This window comes from Otolemur garnettii, unplaced genomic scaffold, assembly GCF_000181295.1.
Source record: "Otolemur garnettii isolate 467f Iridium unplaced genomic scaffold, OtoGar3 scaffold00053, whole genome shotgun sequence".
NCBI classification, from domain to species: domain Eukaryota; kingdom Metazoa; phylum Chordata; class Mammalia; order Primates; family Galagidae; genus Otolemur; species Otolemur garnettii.
The window spans coordinates 7,432,940-7,439,621 of record NW_003852448.1 but is presented as its reverse complement, the minus strand read 5'-3'; positions in this window follow the sequence as shown (position 1 = coordinate 7,439,621).

Below are 6,682 nucleotides of genomic sequence, written 5' to 3'. Positions count from 1 at the left end.
CCAGTCTCCTTCTGGCTTGCCCAGAAGGGGAGTAGGGACCTTGCCCAGAAGGGGAGTAGGGACCTTGCCCACCAGGGGAGTAGGGAGTTTACATTAGCCTTTTCATTCCCAAATGAAGTTACATTAACCTTTTCAGCAGCCGAAAACAGTATATTCCCTTCCCATTCTCCCGCTGTTCCCTAGCTTGTCATGCATTCTTTCCAAAAATCGGGACTTTTTAAAAATGCGGCAGGATGCAGGACAAATTGTTAAAAATCAGGACTGTCCCACCAAAAGTGGACATCTGGTCACCTTATCCAAAAACCATGTGTTGGAAACTTAACCCCTGTGTGACAATGATGGTGGGGCCTACAGGGAGGTATGTACATCATGAGGGCTCCACCATGGTGAACGAATTAATGCCGATCGTAAAAGGGCTTCTGGCTGTGAATTGGGTCCCTTACTCTCTCTTGCCCTGTCACCCTCAGATGCCAGAGTGCCAACACATCATCGTGGACTTCCCAGCCCCCACAACCATGAGCTGACTAATTTCTGTTTATTATAAAATTACTTAGTTTGTGGTTTTCTGTTATTGCAACACAAAAAGAACTAAGTCTTTCAGATTGGCTATTTTTACTTCGTTTGCATTTAAGATTCCTCTGTCTTTTTGTGCCTGGTAGTTCATTTCTTAGTGCTGAATATTTTCCATTATCGGGATGGACCACAGTTCAGTTATCCATTCACCTACTGAAGGACAGCTTGGCTGCTTCCAAGTTTTGGCAATTATGAAGAATGCTGCTATAAACGTAAGTTTTTGTGTGGATGTAAGTTTTCAGCTCCTTTGAATATGTACTGAGGGGTGCACTTGCTGGATCATACAACCGTCGTCCAAGATGGCTGTACGTTCTGCATTCCCACCAGCAATGGGTGAGAGTTCCAGCTGCTCCGCATGCTCTCCAGCATTTGGTGCTGTCAGTATTTTGGATTTGGGCTGTTCTAATAGGTATGTATTGGTATCTCACTGTTGTTTTAACAGCTTCTTATTTTTGATTTGTATTTGCCTGATTGTACCAGAGCAGAGCACACGGACAATTCACAAAGGCGATGTGAACAGAATTCAAAACAGAAGCAGTGATTTGGCACATTTTCTTTAAAGTTTACATGAAAAACTGCCCAGCCATGAGCTTCACTCAAAGAACTGGTCAAAATGAACAGGTGGATAGGATTTCTGCAACTTTCACCTCCATTCTCCATTACCAATTCAATGTTTCAATTCTAACCTGGGATTTTCATTACAATTCAGTTACCAGAGGAGGAGCCTGCTAAATCCATATTATCTGTTTGCTCCCAAGTTGAACCCCTGTCCCAAATTGCTACATAATACCCAAATGCCAGAGGCCCCAAGCCTCACCATTGGAGTCATTTCTTGGAGTCAATATTTTGAGTCATCTTCCATAGAGCACTGTTAAAATGTACCTTGAGGTAGGTAAGCCACATATGACTGCTACTGGGGACAAAATGCCAGTGTAGATGAAGCAAGGCTAAAAGTACTGTTCTGGTTTAATAAAACCTGAGTGAAACAACCTTAGCACTACCAGGTTCCTCTACCAGTTGCTCAGCCTTGGAGGGTTTTAAGGAGTTTTGAATCATCTTGATCCATCACCCCATTTGCCTGCCTGCCTTTTCCATACTCTTGTTTTTGTTTTGTCTTTTTAGCTAATTTAGAGCATGGAGAAGTCTAGAGAACAATGTAAGGAACAGTAACACCCCACAAGAGGGATGTTAAATCTTTTTTTTTTTTTGCAGTTTTTGGCCGGGGGCTGGGTTTGAAACCTCCACCTCCTGCATATGGGGCTGGCGCCCTACTCCTTTGAGCCACAGGAGCCGCCCATGTTAAATCTTAACCTTTTACCATGTTTATATTGGATTTTTTTTTTCTTGAAAAAAGAAATCATGGCTCAGCGCCTGTGGCTCAGGTGGCTAAGGCGCTAGCCACGTACACCCAAGGTGGCGGGTTCGAATCCAGCCTTGGCCCGCCAAACAACAATGACGGCTGCAACCGAAAAATAGCCAGGTGTTGTGGTGGGCGCTTGTGGTTCTAGCTACTTGGGAGGCTGAGGCAGGAGACTGGCTTGAGCCCAGGAGTTGGAGGTTGCTGTGAGCTGAAATGCCACGGCACTCTACCCAGGGGGACAGCTTGAGGCTCCTGTCTCAAAAAAAAAAAAAAAAAGAAAAGAAAAGAAAAGAAATCATTACATATGAGGATAGGATATTCACTGTCCTGATTTTTGTGTTTATTAAATCGTTTTGTGTTTTCATTATTACTTTGCCTGTACCTGTAAATAATAGAAATTTTTACCGTGTAGACACATTGTCTATATCCTTCTGCAATTTGTTTTTTGTTGTTAGTGACAAGAGTTTCTGAAATAGCGAATGAACAAGTAAGTCTTTGTAGAGTTCCCCAGAGGACTAAGTAAAATCTTCCATCTACTTATCTAGTAAATAATGTACTAGGAAATATTCAGTGTCTATTAAAATTATGCAAAAAATACTGTGTTTTGGGGCATCACCTGTGGCTCAAAGGAGTAGGGCGCCAGCTCCAGCTACCAGAGTGGCGGGTTCAAACCCAGCCCCCGGCTAAAAACTGTAAAAAAAAAAAAAAAAACCCCAAACAAAAAACTGTGTTTTCAGATAAAGCCATGGGGCCCTTCCTTGGAACATCTTGTGGGATGTCCAGCGTCCTGGGTCCTACCCATCCATCCTCTGGCATCTGACACATGGATACACCCTACAAAATTCCAAATGCATTCAGGCCAATCCCACAACCTTGGAGGTGCACACTTCAGGGTAAGTTTGCTGGGTTAAAGTGTGAGCTTGCCTTCAATGCCACCAGGCTCTCCCAGTGGCCTTGTTGACAGGCAGGTCCAACTATGGGGCTGGGGCTCAGGGCCAGCTGCTCCACATCTCTTCATATGCATGGTCCATTTGGATTCACTCATTTATAATCTGCTCATTAATAGCCTTTGCTCATTTTTCTGAGGCTTAATGATGTCAGTGTGTTTTAACCTGTGATGTGTTCTTTTGCTGTGTGTGTTAATCTGTTGTCCATTCCTCTGTCGAGTGTATGTGTTAACCTGTTCTCTAGTCCTCACTGTGTATTAACTGTTGTCTATTCCTTTGTTGTGTGCGTTAACTGTTGTCTATTCCCTATTGTGTGTGTTCAGTGTAAAGACTTACTGGCCTGGACCCATTTTTTTCGTTTTTCTGATGGGGAGATTCCAGAGCACAGAATAGTGTAAGTTCAAATTCGCAAAACTGCACAAGTTCAATAAAAAGTGAAGTGAGTGGGTAATGAGGCCTTCCCAGTCCTCTACCTGGAGCTCCAGGCATGTTGGGGTGCCCTTTCCCCTGGGGGGTAGAGTGGCCCAGTGCTGGGGAGACGCCATCCAGGGCTGTGTTTGGGAGACAGGGCTGCTGTGTCACCATTGCCTCCAGCTCAGCATCCAGTTCCCAGGTCCTGTCCCTGTCACCTGCTCCAGTGCCATTCAGCCCCACTAGGATTGCTGCAGGGCCACCCTGCTTGGTTCTGCTCTGGGCCCCCCACCCGCACCCCACTCACAGCCAGGACAGCCTATCTCTGTCTGTTTCTCAATTGAAGTAACTGTGAATTATTTCAGACAGACAAAAAGGTCAACATCAGTGAATTTACCTTCCAGCTTAAGAAATAAAACATTACAAACAGTTGGGGCTCCTGGGTGTCCCTCCCCAATCTGAATAATCTTTTAAAATCTAAAATCCCAGGTCTGCTCCTGTAGCTCAGTGGTTAGGGTGCTGGCCACATACACAGGGCCTGTCAGGTTCGAACCTGGCCTGGGGCCTGCTGAACAATAACTACAAAAAAAAAAAAAAAACAGATGGGTGTTGTGGTGGGCGCCTGTAGCCCCAGCTACTTGGGAGGCTGAGGCAAGAGAATCGCTTAAGCCGGAGATTTTGAGGTTGGTGTGAGCTGTGATTCCACCGCACTCTACCGAGGGCAGCATACTGAGACTATGTCTCAAAAAAAAGGCGGTGCCTGTGGCTCAAAGGAGTAGGGCTCCGGCCCCTTATACCGGAGGTGGCGGGTTCAAACCTGGCCCCGGCCAAAAACTGCAAAAAATAAATGCCACTTTCCTATCTCAATAGCTCCCCTTTGCTCTTGGGACAAAGCAGAATTCAGAAGCGCTCAACCATGAGAGGGAGCGCCCCTGAAATGTGGCACCCACTCACCCGCGGGAACTGGAGGAAGTACAAAGTCCTGATTTGGGTCCCCAGGGCTTAGGGATCCCCGCTTGCCTGCCGGTCTTATCAGTGCGTAGAAGGTTCGGCCCGCCCAGAGGTGGCAGCAGGCACCGTGGAGGAGGCAGCTCTGAGGCTTACAAATGAATGGAATTGGAAACGCTTGCCCTACAAGATCTCAAGGGTGAGAGAGCGCTGGCTGCTAGCGCGTCTAATTTTGGGATTGCAGCCGCCGCCAGGCTCGTTTGATCCTGGAGTTAACTGAGGCTACGCGGAAACAGGACACTAGGAGGGACGTCCCGGCTGTCGGCTGCTCTGCTAGGGGAGCGCAAGTTCACCGGAGCCCCTCCCGCAGCCGGACACCTGACACCTGGCTCCAGGGTCTCCTCGGCAGGGCCCGCACCTTCCTGGCCTCTGCCTCCGGGCACCTCGAGGAGCGGGATGCGGGGATTCGGCGGCTGCCCTGATCAGCCCCGGAGATGCTGACCAGAGCGTGCATGAACTGGCGAGCGAAGCAAGGCACTGGAGCACCGCAGCCGGAGGGCTCCGGCGCGGCTCTGCGGGTGTCGGAGGGCAGCGCAGCGAGGATCCCAGGAAGCTCAGTAGCTGCTTGGGGCCGAGCTCGGGCCCCTGGATTTACTGGCCGCTGGGGACTGCAAGGAAGAGTGGGAAAGAGCCCCTTTAGGCCAAATCTATGCCCTTCAGACGGGCCTGTGGACCAAGACCTTTGCTCAAGGTCAGACCCCACTCCTGGGCTCCTTGGATCTGGCCTATTACAAATCAACTTCTGAAAGCCTCTGTCTTCTTCCCAGAATAGGTGCCAGAGAATTCCAGGGGTTATCGGATCAGATCTGGAAGGAAAGGCTGGACGCCGGGGTCCGCGTCTCCCACCCATAAAGACAGCATGGTTTGGGTAAAAGAAAGGTGCTGAAGCCTGACCCCTAGTGGTAGTTACAATAAACACTCCCAACCCCCCAACCCAGGCCTGGAAGGTGCTGGGTGTTGGGGGACGATCAAGAATTACAATGGATTCCGTAATAGAGGCAGGAAAAATAAAGACTCTCATTAAGCCTTAATATATATTAAGCCCATTAATTCTCCCAATGATCCTATCTCCATCTTAAAAATGTGGAAAGTGAGGCACAGAGTGAACGCTTAACTTGCCAAAGGTCACACAGCAAGTAAGCAGTGGAGCTGAGATTTGAATCCACAATTCGCACCCTTCACCTCTTACAGATAATTGTAACTCCACATTTCCTGTTTGATATTCTTTTAGACCTTGCTTCAGTTCTCCTTCACCCTAAGTCTTCAATACTTCCCAATCTAATGACTTTAAGGCTTGAAATACATGCATCTTTTAAAAATTGCTCCTGATAGCCAGGCGTTGTGGCAGGTGCCTGTAGTCCTAGCTACTCAGGAGGCTGAGTAAAGAGAATTGCCTAAACCCAGGAGTTGGAGGTTGCTGTTAGCTGTGATGCCACAGCACTCTACTGAAGGCGATAAAGTGAGACTCTGTCTCTAAAAAAAAAAAAAAATTGCTCCTCAAAATGCAAATTAAAAGCACATCAAAACATCAGTAAGCCTCCCTTAGAATAGCACCAATAAGAAAAGTGGACAGTCCCAAATGTTGGTGACAGTGTAGGGGAAAGGGAACACTCATGCACGGCCAATGGAAATAGAAAATGGTGCAGTTACTTTAGTTTTTTATAAAGTTGTGATACACTTACCACGCGACCTGGGAATTCTACTCCTAGGTATTTACACAGGAGAAATAAGAGCGCGCACACAAAGACCTGCCCGTGTCATCACAGCAGCTTTATTCAGGATGATGCTGGGTTGAAAGCAGTGGAATGGCAAACCGACTATAGTTTGTCCGAGCAATAGAATACCACTCAGCAGTAAGAAGGAACACACTGCTGATTTGCACAGTGGCACACATAAATCTCAGACACACTCTGTGCAGAAGGAGCCAGAAGACTGCTGGGATCTGTAGAAACAGAGAAAAAGCCCTCACTACACCAAGGCCCCCAATCCAGTAACTAAATTCCAGGAGCCATGGAGCCTGCATTCTGGGCTGGGTACTCTGAGGACCTGGCTGTTGATTTACTGTTGGGTGGCCTTGGGCTCATCTTATCTCTGTCACTCACTGATTCCTCGCACGTGGAGGTACCAGGCAGAGAAAGTGCTCAAACATGCCAGCCCCCTTTCCTTGCCTGGGGAGCTGCCCTCTCAGAGCTCCCTTTGCCATGCACCTAGAAAATCTAAGGAGTCTGGGAAGTGATAAAGTTTGGTTAAAAGTTGGGAAATTTTATTTTTGCAGTGGAACACCTTAATCCAGCTCGAGAAACATGCAGAACTGGGAACAACCTAGTGAGTTCAAATGTGTCTTCATTTAGCAGATGGGAAAACAAAAATGAATCCAGCAGGT